Here is a 15692-nt window from a genome sequence, read left to right on the forward strand (position 1 = left end):
AAGCTTCGCGTGAGCTTCCTATCACTTTGGTAGCGCTTGCATCCGCTTCTTCCAATAAGAGAAGGCAAGAAAGTTTACATTTGTATTGTACTTTATTTCTTGTTTTCCTTGTACTCTTTTCTTGCTGTTGCAAGAAGTTTCTGTGGCGAGGTTTCTCCACCCAGAAGGAGTTTTTTTATTAGCCGGTTTTCCGGGGGCTCATCCACCGACGGATTGATTGGGTTCGTCCACCTTACGGACACGCCGAGGAGTAGGAGCATCATCTCCGAACCTCGTACATCGCTGTGTTAAGGTTTGATATTCTTCCTTTCGTTTCTAGTTTATTTTTCCGCTGCGCTAACGAATTGTAGGAAGAAACGAGCGATTTGGGGCGGCTATTCACACCCCCCCTCTCTAGCCGAGTACGTAGGATCCTAACACCTTGAACACCCTTTATAAGGGGGTTTCGACCAGCACTTCAAATCAAGGAATTCCAAGTGATCTTTCATCAACGTGCTGCTCCAAAAGATGCTCCGAAGTGCTGCTACAAGTGCCCGACGACCCGAAGCTTCAGAATTAGCATTTCTTGTTGTCGGTATAATATTTATAGCTTTTATTTGTACTCATAATTGTAATCTTTTAACGAGCTTATAGTTGTTGCCCACCGGAAGCGATCAAGGATCGCGGGCCTTCGAGTAGGAGTCGATCAAGGCTTCGAACGAAGTAAAAATCCTCCTGTCTCTGTGTGCTTACTTTGTTTTATTCCGTTGCTTAATTACTCCGATAATTCTTACGATTTCGATAATCGAACAAGATAGCCACGAGCGCTATTCACCCCCCCTCTAGCACTTCTCGATCCAACAATTCGTATCAGAGCGGGGTCGTCTTGAATCAGTGCAACCACTATTCGAGATAATTTTTTCGTGGTTTTGTTCGGAGTCGATTAGAATTTAGCCACATAGCTATATTCTAATTTCTTTTCACGAATCGATTTTCTGCTCAAAGTTGGTCAATACCACTTGAGCCTGTTATTTTTTCCTTCCTCCCGCTCTACTAATCCAAGACTTAGTCTTGGAATAGATCTTGTTGTTTCTATTTTTGTAGATCTAAATGGCCCAACAAGAAGGATATAGCACCGTTCGTCCCCCATTATTTTCTGGAGAAGACTTCGGATATTGGAAGGGGCGAATGGAGATATATCTAAAGATCCAGTTCGGCACTTGGATGATCGTCAAAACAGGACTGCAACTACCAACTGATACAGACGGTAAGCCTACATCCTGTGAGAACTGGGAGCCCGCATTTATCAAAAAAGTGGAAGCTGACGCCAAAGCCACCTGCACCATCCAGTGCGGTCTGACCAAAGAAGAGCTCAACAGAGTCGGTCCATTTTCCTCCGCAAAGGAACTATGGGAGAAACTGATCGAACTTCACGAGGGCACCTCGGAAACCAAGGTAAGTAAGCGTGATCTGTTACTTAACAAATTATACAATTTGAAAATGCAGGAAGGCGAGACGGCAAGTTCTTTACACGCTCGAATTCAAGATATTCTGAACTCCCTTCATGGAATCGGGCAAAAGGTAGAAAATAGAGATATAATAAGGTATGCTCTTAACTCATTTCCTAGGAGCTCATTGTGGGCATCAATGGTAGATGCCTACAAAGTCTCTAAGGATTTGTCTTCCTTAAAATTAGACGAATTATTTAGTGAATTTGAACTCAATGAACAAACTAATGCACAGCCATCCGAGAAGGGCATTGCTTTGGTTGCAGGTACAAGTCGAACAAGGGAATCAAGAGTACGGCGAAAGATTGAATCGGAATCAGAAGACGAACCCGACTCAGAAGATTCATAGGATGAACTGACTAGCGAACTAGTGAATCTCGTGAAGAAGCTCTACAAGAAGAAGAAGGGATTCAACAAGAAAGATCTAAAGAAGGCAGTTCAATCCAAGGAGGCTCAACAGAACTCAAAGGCAAAGTTTGAAGTCACTTGCTACGGGTGCAACCAGAAGGGGCATATAAAAGCGAACTGCCCCAACCAAAAAGAAGCCAAGAAGCAAAGAAGAAAGAAGGCCCTAAAGGCAACCTGGGACAAATCTTCTTCGGAGGACGAAGACGATGAACTCGACCAAACGAGTTTACTCACATTGATGGCCCGGGACCAGATCATCGAATCCGAGAGCGAATTAGAAGCCGACTCCGAGCAAAGCCACAGATCCACATCTGTAACGCCCGAAAATTCTCAAACTTGAATTAGAATTATTCTATGATTTTTCTGGAATTTTTAGATATTTTTCCGGAATTTTTCGAGTAGCGGAAGTAGCAAAACTAATTAGAAGAATAAAAAGGCTTAAGCGGGAATCGAACCCGGGACCTCTCGAATCCGATAACTTTTAGTTAGCCTTAGTAACCGGTGAACCCAGCAGGGCCATGCTGAAAGAAAGGGGAACCAATTATATTTATATTAGAGTTGGGTTCAATTATCCACTTAATATAAATAGAAGATTTAAGTTGGGTTTGGTTTATTTTATTTCTTTGGTTCGGCAAATCTCTTCTCCTCTCAAACCCTCACGCCGGCGCCCCTCTCTTCCTCCTCTTTCTCTCGGCGCACCAAGTCTAGGCCCCCAAAGACATCTTCCGGCAGCGGCTCCGACACCAGGACGCTCCCCTTCGCGAGAGGAACGTGTTGGCGCAAGAAAACTATCGAAAGGATCGTCTTCTCCGGAAACCTAGCGACTAGAACCGTAAGGAAACTAGCGTACGAGGTAAGAAACCCCTCACCTACAGTATAAGTAGCTCCGTTTGGTTTTATACACACTACTTTAGCTATATGCAGTTTTTATCGACGCATAGGGTGAATTTGGCCCTCCTCGCAGATTTAGGGATTTAGTGAGTACTTCTAGATAGGCCGGACACGTATTCCCTCTTCAGTGGGGGGTTCCTAGACGTTGTCGGGTGCCTAGAAGTGACCTTCCTAATAGAGGGGAGAGTTGGGGCACACTAGGTGTTCGATAAAATAACTAGTTAAGTTAAAATGCAAATTAGGCATTTTAATAGCTCAGTTAAATGCATTAGAAGTATTTAAATCAGTAAATCAGTTTATTTTAGCTTATATGGGACTACGGTCTAATGGGTGGGCTCCCACAGTCGCCTCTAGGTTCAGACAACCTAGCTCTAGGTTCAGATAACCTAGAAACAGCAAGTTAAAACAGTTAGCTATATTCAGTATTTTATTTTCAGTGGCACTGTACTGGATCAGATATCCATTGGGTTGGACTCCCACAGTCGTCCCTAGGTTTAGATAACCTAGTTAACCCTACTAAATTCGAGACTTGCAAACCCGGGTCTAGTTAGGGATGCGCGCACAACAAGTACAGTTGTCGGGCCCAAACAGCATGATTATGTATTTTCACTTATTATAAATTAGTTTTCAAAGCTCAAAATTAGTTTTGTTAGTTGAGTTTGAATTCAGTATCAGTTTAGCTTATTATATGTTCAGTTCAGTTATCTTTATTGATTCATATGATTAGTTGCCATGCCATGTTCAGTATGCATGACAGTAATTCAGTTTATGCTTGTAACCATAGTATGCCATGCCAGTACATGTTTTCAAATAGCATTCTTTAAAAGCATGTTTGCATCGTTGCATGTTTTAGTGAGGTAGTTGGTTTCTTACTAAGCTTTAAGCTTACAGATTCTATTTTCCTTATACTGCAGATAAAGGCAAGGGAAAAATGGACTAGCAAGGAAGCTGGAGGCCAATGCAGAGATGGTGTGTGTGGCAGGAACTGGAATAAAAGATTCTTAGGGGACTTAGCAAGTTTAAATCGTAGAACTCTTCAGTGTTTTTATGTTCATGCACGTTTAGTTGTGTAATGCTATGAATCAGTGAACTATGCATCATGTTAAGTTTAGAATACTAGTTTTATGTCATTAGAATGTTCCTCGTGTAGTGTATAACTCATATGTAAGATTTTGGCATGCCCAAGTGCTGAAATCAGAGTTTCAGGGCTGAAATCAGAACTCTGATCGGTCCACAGACCGATCAGAGTGTGGGTTGTTCCGTTGGATCGGTCAGCTGACCGATCTGTGCGCGAACAGAGAGTTGGCATCTGTTTAAGGATCGGTCAGCCGACCGATCCATATGCGAACAGTGAGCACCGAAGCTCACTGATCGGTCAGCCGACCGATCAGTGAGCCACTGATCGGTCCTACCGACCGATCAGTGTGCTCCTGGATCGGTCGGTAGACCGATCCAGTCGCATACAGAAGCATCTCAGCTCATGGATCGGTCAGCCGACCGATCCAGGGTTTTGTTTCCGTGCCAATATAATGCTGGATCGATCACTGGATCGATCTGACAGCCCAATCGATTCATGGATCGATTGAAATGCCTAATTACAGTTAGTAGGACATCAGAGAGGCATAGATTATCTTTCCTAGCATGTGTACAACTCCTAGGTACACCTAGAATGTTAGTTCAGATCCTACAGTAACCAGTTTAGTAAAATTTTAATCAATCCAGCTTTTCCGCAATAGTCATTTAGCACAGCATTACGTAATGATCGGCCTTACAGCCTAGTCAGTAGAAGGCGAGTGGTTACAGAGTGGTATCAGAGCAGTGTTCCATACTTCCTACACACACATCAGCATTGAACCTGCAGCTTCCAAGTAAGAATACCTCTACTTTATTTATGCTCCTTGTTTATTATTACAGTTCATGTTTATATGCCTACTGCTTGTTAGTATGTGATAGTTTTTTTTAAACATGATATCAGTAGTTATATAACTGTGATTACATTAGTTATGTTATGTTCTCTATGTCTTTAGAAATGGCACGAGGACGCCCAGCTAGAAGGGCACTAGCTACTGAGCCCCAGCAAGAGGCAGGCAGTTCAGTGCCTCCTCCAGACCTTACAGCATTAGTGGCTCAGTTACAGCAGCAGCTAGCTGAACAGCAACAGGAGACGCACGCATGTGGTGGGAAAGAATCAGAACGAAGCGCCCAGTGAACCAGATGTCATGGGCTGACTTCGAGAAGGAATTCTTCGAGGAGTTCTTTCACATACGGGTTACAAACCGCCACTACGACGAGTTCACTGAGTTTCGTCAGGGCAACCTTTCAGTCGAGGAAGCCGTGAAGAAATTCAATAGGTTGGTTCGTCTATGCCCAGAGCTAGTCAGCACAGAGAATGAACGAATCCGGTTGATGCTCAAGATGCTGAGGCCAGAGATAGCAGTGAATGTGGCTGGTGGCATACATAGACCACAAACCACAGAGGAGTTAGTGAGCAGTGCCTTGACCACAGAGCATTACCAGAACAGCATAAAGCAGCAGAAGCAAGTCTCCTCAGAGTCCAAAGGCCAAGGAAACTCTTACACTCAAAAACAGCAAGGCCACAGCTCTAACTAGAAAGGGAACTCCAACAGCAAGCGTAAATCAAGGAATGACCCAAAAGGAGGACCATCTAGCAAGCGACCCAGTTATCCAAAGTGTGCTACTTGTGGGAAATTCCACCCAGGGGTTTGTCGCAAGGGCACACGAGGATGCTTTGAATGTGGACAAGAAGGGCACATGGCCAAGCAGTGCCCGAACAAGACCGGTCTTCCTCAGCCACAGTAGATTCAGTATGCAGGCCAGCCAACTCAGCTATATCAGATGCAGGCCGCTCTAGAAGGTCAACTTATCAGCCAAGGCAGATTAGAAGCCCCTCCAGCTATGGCGAATGCGAGGATCTACTCACTCACCAGAGAAGACGTAGCCAATGCCTCGACAGTTGTCACAGGTCATATTAGCATTTTACAGTATAGTGCTACTGTTCTATTTGATACTGGGGCAACCCATTCATATATAGCCAGGATGTTTTCCAAAAAATTAGAAATACCCTCAGAGGTACTCAGTGGTCAGTTTTTGACGGCACTACCTTCAGGAGAGATCATGGCATCCACGCACTGGCTCAGAGCAGTGCCGGCCATTATAGCAGACAGAGAGCTCTTTTGTGATCTGATAGTGCTAGAGATGACCGACTATGACGTTATCTTTGGAATGGACTTTCTGATCAGATACGGTGCTACCATAGAGTGCCGTAAACAGAAAGTCATCTTCCAACCTGAAGCGGCAGTGCAATTTGAATACAGCGGGGAACCAAAGAGAAAGGCCAAGAAGTTTCTCTCAGCTATGAAAGCACAGAAGCTACTGGATTCAGGATGTACAGGATTCCTAGCACACGTAGTCAACGCCAGCCAGGACATAAACCAACAGCTAGCAGAGGTTCGAGTCGTATGTGACTACCCAGCAGTCTTCCCTGAAGAGTTACCAGGCTTAGCACCAGACAGGGAGATTGACTTTGAGATAGAGCTCATTCCCGGTACAAATCCTATCTCCAAAGCGCCTTATCGCATGGCTCCAGCAGAACTGAAGGAACATCAGGAGCAACTATAGGAGCTGCTTGACAAGGGTTTCATACGCCCGAGTCACTCACCATGGGGAGCGCCTGTATTGTTCGTGAAGAAGAAGGATGGAAGCATGCGACTGTGCATAGACTACAGATCACTGAACCAAGTCACGATCAAGAACAGGTATCCCCTTCCCAGAATCGATGACCTGTTCGATTAGCTGAAGGGAGCAGCAGTGTTCTCTAAGATAGATCTCAGATCAGGTTATCATCAGGTGAAGGTTAAAGAGCCTCCCCACTGACAGCTCTTACCAGATCAGGTTATCATCAGGCGAACGCCAGCGAAATCAGGAGCTTTCTGGGATTAGCAGGATATTACAGAAAGTTTGTAGAGGACTTCTCCAGGATAGCCTCCCCACTGACAGCTCTTACCAGAAAGAACAGGAAATTTCAGTGGACAGAGGACTGTGAGAACAGCTTCAGCGAGCTAAAAAGGAGATTGACCAGTGCTCCCATTTTGGCTCTACCAGACAACACCAGCAGCTTTGACATCTATAGTGATGCCTCTAAGTTGGGACTAGGAGCAGTACTGATGCAAAACGGCAAGATGATCGCCTATGCCTCCAGACAACTCAAGGATTATGAGAAGAATTACCCTACTCATGACCTTGAGCTTGCAGCAGTAGTGTTCTCTCTCAAAATTTGGAGGCATTACTTATATGGAGCTCAGTGTAAAGTGTATACAGATCATCAGAGTCTAAAGTACTTCTTCACTCAGAAGGATCTGAACATGCGACAGCGCAGATGGCTTGAGCTGGTCATGTAACGACCACCCTTCTTACTACTACTACACTCTAAGGATGACCGTTACTTGACTACTAACTCTACTTAACCGGTATGATTAGAAAATCACATGGAAACCCTACCGAAAAATTTCGACAGAGCCTCCCCTGTACCGGTGACCAAATCAACAATACAAATAATATATACTCAGCCACAGGCGGCTGGAACATATAATCACTCAACCACGCAGTATAATAACTCAATAAGAAGAATGAAACTACTCTAGCAATAATAAACAGATAGAACTCCAACGATAGGACATACAAGCTACAAGTGCGGAATAACTCAATTACAATCTCAACTTCATAATAACATAAACTAAAACTCTAAACAGGTAGGTCCTGAAAATTCGCTAGCGAACCCTGGATCTCTCCATAGTCCTGGCATCACACACACTGTCACAGCATCTCCTTGTCGCCTTCCTTCTTATACTTTTCCTTTTCCTTTATCTGCAGTAGGAGGAAAATAGTATCTATAAGCTAAAAGCTTAGTGAGCGCTATCCTACTCACAAAAACTCGATATGCATGTATATAAATAAAAACATGCTAAAACTGAATACTAACATGCAAAGCTACTCATGCTCATAAATAGCAAAGAAATCAACTAACTGAAAAACTAACATGTATAGCTACTCATGCTCATAAATAGTAAAGGAATCATGCTAACTGAGATACTAAACATGTACAGCTAATCATGCTCATAAATCAATAAAGGAATCATACTAACTGAAATACTAAACATGTATAGCTAACCATGCTCATAAATAGCAAAGGAACTAACTGAAAGGCTAAACATGTAAAGCTAATCATAGAACTATCATGTGTATAAATAAGAAACTGAATTGATACCTAAGCTAAACTAATTAATGCTAAACTGAGTCTAACTTGTATTCATATAACTAATTTGTGAAGTTTTGAAAACTATTTACATAATAGATTAAAATAATAATCATGCTGCTGATGGGCCCGGCAACTGTACTTGCTGTGCGCGCATCCCTAACTAAACCCGGGATTGCAAGTTCCGAGTCTAGTAGGGTTTACTAGGTTATCTAAACCTAGGGACGACTGTGGGAGCCCAACCCAATGGATATCTAATCCAGTACAGTGCCACTACTAAAAATAAAATACTGATTTCATAGCTAATTTTCTTACCTTGCTTTAACTAGGTTATCTGAACCTAGAACTAGGTTATCTGAACCTAGAGGCGACTGTGGGAGCCCACCCATTGGACCGTAGTCCCATATAAGCTGAAGTAAGACTAAATAAGTTATTTTAAATGCTTCTACTGCATTAACTGAGCTATTAAAATGCCTACTGTGGCATTATATTGAGCTAAGCATTTTATCAAGCACTTGGTGTGCACTAGAACACACCCTACGTACTGAAAATCTGTATACAAAGCTTAACATAAATCTGCATGCAAAGCTTAACAAAAATCTGCATATTAAGCCTATCAAAATTTGCATACTTTACTTATAAAAATCTGCATGCTATAAAACTAGAACTGCTCATGTTATTCCAATAGCAAATAGGAAACTAGAACAACTTAAGCATGCTGTGAAAGTAAAACCAATTCAACTACTAGGCATGAAATAGAATCTAGAAAATAAGGAATCGTTGCTGTATGGAATTAACAAAATATCATGCTTCACGGAACTTAAACTAGCTTCAAAGGAACTAACAAATGAAAATCTAACTCTTCTCATATCTAATTTCCTTTATGAAGAATTACGGCAGGTTGAGGAAGATATAAATGAACAATTAAAACCCACAGTAAGCTCCTCTGTTCGTGCCCCTCTTGTAACACAATTTAAGCTATAACCTACTGGAATTTAAGAGAAACTAGGTGAAGCTTGTTCACAATAATTCTAACATACATAAATCTGTGCACAAATTTATAGCATTCACAACTCTGTCACAAGGTTCAGCAAGTACTAACTCGTTCATAAAAACAATTCCAGTATGTTAATCCGTTCTAGAGATTTCAGAACAATAGGAAGCTTAAGCATTATCTATCAAGACTAAACCCCCTAGCAATCTGTCCAAAACTTTCGGGAGCAGTGGGAAGGATCCGAACATCACCAAATCCCATAGAATCCATCAACCTCTTGATCCAGAATCCCAAACTAATTGAAGGAAAATTGCTACTGAAACCCTAAATTTTATAACTGTTCTTCATGCTTAAAATCCCTATCTTCTTTCTTTAGGGTTCATGGCAGTAAGCATCAAAAACAAAACCCCTCAAGCTTGCTTCGAAATCCAAAAGAAAACAAGAATCCGAAAGCCTTGAAAATGAATCAAAGCTCGAAACAACTCCTAATGCAGGTGAGAAGCAACTCACAGAATGTTCTTGGGTTTAAACCGAGAAGGAGGAGTTGTTAGGGTTCCGGTTAACTCAAGCTCTCGGTCCCTTCTTGTGCTCACGGCCTCTCCTCGACGTGAGGACCACCACCTCGTGAAGAAACCCTCGGAGAACAACCTCGCCGGCCGCCGGAGACGTGATCGCTTGCTGCCGCGATTTCTCCCAAGAAGGAGTCGCGCCGTCGCGAGAGAGGAGGGGAAGAACAGATCCGATTTCGTGAGAAAGGGAAAAACTTAATCCCTTTATAACTAGGTTTTCCATTACAAACTTTACCATAAATACAATCTGTTCTTTCCTTAATTAACAAAACTCGCTAGCACAGCTGGTCAACCACGATTTGGCCCAGTTAAAGGTCGTGGTTTCGAATCCCCAGCCCAGCGTTTTATTCCCCTTTTATTTAAAATGCTCCTAACTACTGCTTAAATAGAATATTTCTCCTTCTTTAATAAGAAACGCCCGCTGGAAGAGTTGGTTGGCTGTGTTTGACCGAAACCTTTGGTCACGGTTTCGAAACCTCAGCCGAGCGTTTAATTTCCCTTTTATTTTAACTGTTCTTAACTACTGCTTAAATATATTTCGTCCCATATATGTTCACAAAAAGGTTGTAGACCAGTTGGTTGGCTGAGCTCGATAAAACCCTGATTCGGGTTCGAAGTCCTGGGTTCAAAACCCGGCTTCAACATATATATTTATTATTATTATTTTTTTAAAACTTCTTCCTCTTGGTAAAAATACCAAACGAACTCCAAAAATTACGTAAAAATACTTTAAAAATTTCTAAAAATCTCTAGAATTTTACTATAGCATTTGAAAATATTTTTGAATTATTTTTGGAGCTCAAAATGAGGAAATTTGGGTTGTTACAGGTCAAATACTACGATATAGACATCCTCTACCATCCAGGGAAAGCCAATAAGGTAGCCGACGCACTTAGCAGAAAATCTATTGCTACCTTATTATCTCTCACAGCCATGTCACCGCCCCTACAGAAGGAGGTCGTAGATTTCGGTCTCGAACTCATCGTTGGACAGCTCTCTACTATGACCTTAGAGTCTACCTTGCTTGGTGATATTCAGTCAGCTCAGGAGCAGGACCTTGAAATTCAAAAAATCAAGCAAGGGCTAGCAGAATCAGAAAGTAGAGATTCAGAGTGTCCGATAGCGGGGTGTTGTATTTTGGTGACAGACTCTGTGTTCCAGATCAGGAGGAGCTACGGAGACAGATTTTAGATGAGGCTCACAAGACTCCCTATGCGATGCATCCAGGTTCCACCAAAATGTATCAAGACCTGAAGAACCGTTTTTGGTGGCCTGGGATGAAGCGAGACATCGCCAGATATATTAGCATCTGCCTCACCTGTCAGAGGGTCAAGGCAGAATATCAGCGACCAAGAGGAGTTCTGCAGCCTATACAGATTCCAGAATGTAAGTGGGAGGATATCTCTATGGATTTCATAGTGGGACTGCCCAGAACCACGAATGGCTTTGACGCCATCTGGGTAATAGTCGACAGGTTGACTAAATCAGCCCACTTCTTAGCTATCAAGATATCCTACTCCATGGAGAAGCTAGCTTAGTTGTATCTCTAGGAGATCGTCAGACTACATGGAGTCCCACGAACCATCATTTCAGACAGAGACAGCAGATTCACATCACACTTCTGGGAGTGTGTACAGTCAGCGTTGGGCACTAAGTTAAAGTTCAGCCCAGCATTCCATCCTCAGACAGATGGTCAGACGGAGTACTCGAAGATATGCTCCGAGCGTGTGCCCTAGACTTCAAGGGAAGTTGGTGCAAATATCTGAGCTTAGCAGAATTTGCATACAACAACAGCTATCAGGCCACTATCGGCATGGCACCTTACGAGGCTCTCTATGGGTGGAGGTGTAGATCTCCAATCTGCTGGTATGAGAGTGGTGAACAGAAAGAACTAGAACTTCAGACAGATCTAGTAGCAGATACCACAGCAGCTATACAGCAGATCCGCCAGAGGATAGAGACAGCTCAGAGCCGCCAGAAAAGCTATGCTGATACACGGTGCAGACCCTTAGAGTTCTCAGTCAGGGATATAGTGTTCCTCAGAGTAGCTACCATGAAGGGAGTGATGCGTTTTGGGAAGAAGGGCAAACTTAGTCCCAGATATGTGGGATCATACCTTATCAGCAGAAGAGTGGGCAAGGTAGCATATTGATGTGCGTAGATTATATACTCTTTTATGCATGTTTTTACGCACATTTACATACTTTGAGCATGCTTGATCTATGCATTTTTATACTTCTAGCTTTCCTTTTAGCATATTTACTCTTTTGGTTCGGAGATCTGCTTTTTGTGCATTTTCTGTACACAGGAGTCGATTTGGTGAAGAATCTACATCTTTGGGCAAGCCTTGGAGGAAACAAAGGGAGAAAGCACCAGGTCGTGTACCTCACACGGCCCTGCACTGGTATGGAGCTCGGGCCGTGTGGAGTTTGGCACCAACAGAAGAGGAAGATGACATGGCCGTGTGAACCTCACACGGCCGTGTCCAGATTTGAAGCCAACCAGAGCAGAAGCCTTACATGGTCGTGTGGATCTACACGACCGTGTGAGGTTTCCAGAGACCAAGCAGGCTATGGCCGTGTGAACCACACGGCCGTGTAGCATTTCTAGAGAGCAGAAGGGTCCTGGCCGTGTGAGTCACACGGCTGTGCAACTTTGGCAGAGAAGGAATTGGACATGGCCGTGTGAATCTCACACGGCCGTGTCACGGGGCCGTGTGGCACCCGATTCCCTCCTCTATTTAAATCCTCCTTCATGAATTGAAAGGGGATCTCTCCCCCTTTGGGAGAAGGCAAGATTTGGTGGTTTCCTCCCATTCTTGGGAGGATTTCTGGGCGATTCTAAGGGAGTTCTTGACGATTTCGACTCCGGAGCGAGGATTGGATCCGAAGACGAGGTTTCTTCGTAGATAAGTTTTCTCTTTCCCCTTTTTCTTGGTTTCTTGGATTGGGGATTTAAGAAATACTTGTAATCTTCATTTCTTCGGATATTCTTCCTCGATTCATGGAGTAGATCTTGTATTCTAGGATTAAGGGAGTATTTGTATGATGGATTGATGTAATCTCTTATGGATTTGCCATTTTCTTGTTTCAATGACATTGTCTTGCTTGTATCAATTAGATCTTGAATGATTAATGGTGACTTGTGCTTAATTCTCATTCTTGATTGATTGTTTGGATTTCTTGTGGACCTTGTAAAGATAAACTCTCACTCGATCATCCGAGGGGTCCACGTGACAGGTGCAAGCCCGTGTAAGGACGTTTGAGAGATAATCTTGAAGAGGAAATAGGAATATTCAAGAGAGTAGGATGGATTTTGTGATTAGTTTCTTGTATCTTGATAGATTAATAAGTTGTGGGCTTCTATGTTGATATCCGAGGAAGGCATAGTAATAGGTGCGCTTCTGTGTAAGGACAACGTAGGTTCACATCTAATTGATCATATTTAGATACATTTCTCAGTCCTTAGCCGGTTATCTATTGTAAGAGAGAACTGGCAACTTTCTACAAGTGTTTGGCAATTGAGGGAGAAGAATTGGTGAACCATTTACATTCAAGAAATCTTACAAAGAAACTGAAACTCCTAGAATCTCCCTTTATCATAACCCAAAACACTAAACTCTTGTTTGTTGATCTATAATATTAGATTTGTTTACCTTCACTTTGCATTTGAAACGATTGGATAGTTGTTTAGCTAATTCGCATTGAGACATTTCTAGTGCTTATTCCAGTCCCTGTGGATACGATAATCTTTTATATTACTTGCGACATTTCCGTACACTTGCGGAGCATGACAAGTTTTTGGCGCCGTTGTGCGCTATAACATTAGGAATTATCAATTGAGTTAGACTAAACATAACATTTGTTTTCCTTTCATATTGCATAGTTGTAACTAATCATTAGATTTCTATTTTTACTTTCTTGTATAACTTTTACTTCTTGTTAATTCTTTTTGTACAAATTTAATTCTGCATTTTTGATTCTTTTATTTTTCTTTTTATGTTGAATTGTCATTTGCTATCTTGTTCTTGTGTATGCGAAGATCTAACTTTGCAGGAGAATTCTTTCCTTTTGACCCTGAGATTGACAGAACTTTCCATAAAAGAAGTATTCTGCAAAGGTAAATTGAAGAACAGGAACATTTGAACATGGCGAATAGACCACTCAAAGATTATGCTGCACCTTATGCAAGAGGTTTTCGATCTAGTATTTCAAGACCTCCAGTGGAAGCTAATAACTTTGAGATCAAACCCGCAATTATATCTATGGTGCAGCAGAACCAATTTGGTGGAGGACCTCACGAAGACCCCAATCAACACTTAGAGGTCTTTTATGAAATATGTGGTACCATGAAAATGAATGGAGTTCCTTCAGAAGCAGTTAGATTATTATTATTTGGGTTTTCTTTAAGAGATAGGGCAAAACAATGGCTGAATTCTTTGGCCCCTAATAGCATCACCACTTGGGAGTAGTGTGAGCAACAGTTTCTTGATAAATTCTATCCACCAAGCAAAACAGCTCATATGAGGAATTTAATTGCAAGCTTCAAGCAAACTGACTCAGAATCTATTTTTGAAGCGTGGGATAGATATAATAGTATACTCAGACAATGCCCACATCATGGGTTGGAAAGATGGTTAGTGTTGCACACTTTTTATAATGGTATCAACTATCATACCAAAGTGTCCCTTGATTCAGCTGCTGGAGGGGCACTTATGAATAAAAGTTTAGATGAAGCTGAAGAAATTATTGACAGTGTAGCACAAAATCATCATCAATGGGCAAATGAAAGAAGTGGTGGCTATTCTTCTGTAAACCCAACAATTAAAGCATCAGGGAAGTTTGATGTAGATGCAGTCACTCTTTTGTCTGCAAAATTGGACGCTCTTATAAAGAAATTTGAGAATATGGGGACTAGTGCTAATATGGTCAATGCTATTAGTACATCTTGTGAAGTATGTGGGAGTTCAGAGCACTCAAATGACTCATGTCCATTGGGAGCTATCACTGCACAAATCAATCAACTGGAACAATGTGATGCAATCGTGAGTTACAATCAAAGGCAGAACAACCCATACTCAAATACTTATAACCCTGGATGGAAGAGCCATCCCAATTTTTCTTACAGAAATAATCAAGATCAAGGACCATCTATGGGGGTAAGACCAAATTTTCAAGCTGGGCAACAAAATTTTCAACATCTATCTTCTCAAGGCTTACCAAAGTCAAATATTGAAAAGATGCTTGAAGAAATTATCTCAAGTCAGAATGAAATGAAGCAAGATTTAGCAAAGCTCATTCAGAGAATGGATAATTCTGAAAAGCATCAAAAGATCCAGGATAGTCAAATTGCCCAACTAGCTTCCTCATCATCCAGAGCACCAGGACAACTTCCAGGAAAACCTGATGTGAATCCTATGGAGCATTGCAATAGAATTGAGCTTAGGAGCGGACGGACCTTGGGAGACTCCCAAGTGACCGCTTCAAAAGGGATACAAAAAGAAGAAGAGCTCTCTCCTCTTATACCAAATCAGATTCAAGCTAATGAGGAGAGTACCATTGAGGTTGAAGAGACTCTTCCACTGAACCATCAGAGCAAAGCTGTCCCTTTTCCTCAGAGACTTACAATGCTCAAGAAAGATGAAGAATTTGGCAAGTTTTTAGAAAAAGTTAAGGAAATTTGTGTAGATGTACCTCTTATTGATGCTATTCTTCAAATGCCTAGATTTGCCAAATTCCTGAAGGATCTCATGTCAAACAAGAGAAGAAGAGGAGAGGTTGAGACAATTGCGCTTAGTGAGGAATGTAGTGCTATTTTGGAGAAGAACACTTCCCCAAAACTAAAGGACCCAGGGAGCTTTTATATTCCTTGCAACATAGGAAAAGAATTTTTTGAAAAAGCTTTTTGTGATTTGGGGGCAAGTGTTAGCCTCATTCCCTATTCAATTTGTAATAAATTAGGTCTCAAAAACATTAAACTTACTACTATGGCACTTCAACTTGCCGATCATTCCTGCGGTACCCTTTGGGTATTATAGAAGATGTGCCAGTAGAGGTGGATGGGAATGTTAT

The 15692-nt window shown here is 42.1% G+C and overlaps 1 non-coding gene across 1 annotated transcript; it reads right to left on the reverse strand.

Annotated features, from left to right (window-relative positions):
• Positions 1 to 14141: 14141 nt before the first annotated feature.
• LOC121988192 lies at positions 14142 to 14247 on the reverse strand. The gene has a single exon (XR_006113930.1). It is a non-coding gene; the product is annotated as a small nucleolar RNA R71 (small nucleolar RNA).
• Positions 14248 to 15692: the final 1445 nt, after the last annotated feature.

This window comes from Zingiber officinale, chromosome 5B (genome assembly GCF_018446385.1).
Source record: "Zingiber officinale cultivar Zhangliang chromosome 5B, Zo_v1.1, whole genome shotgun sequence".
Classification (NCBI taxonomy): domain Eukaryota; kingdom Viridiplantae; phylum Streptophyta; class Magnoliopsida; order Zingiberales; family Zingiberaceae; genus Zingiber; species Zingiber officinale.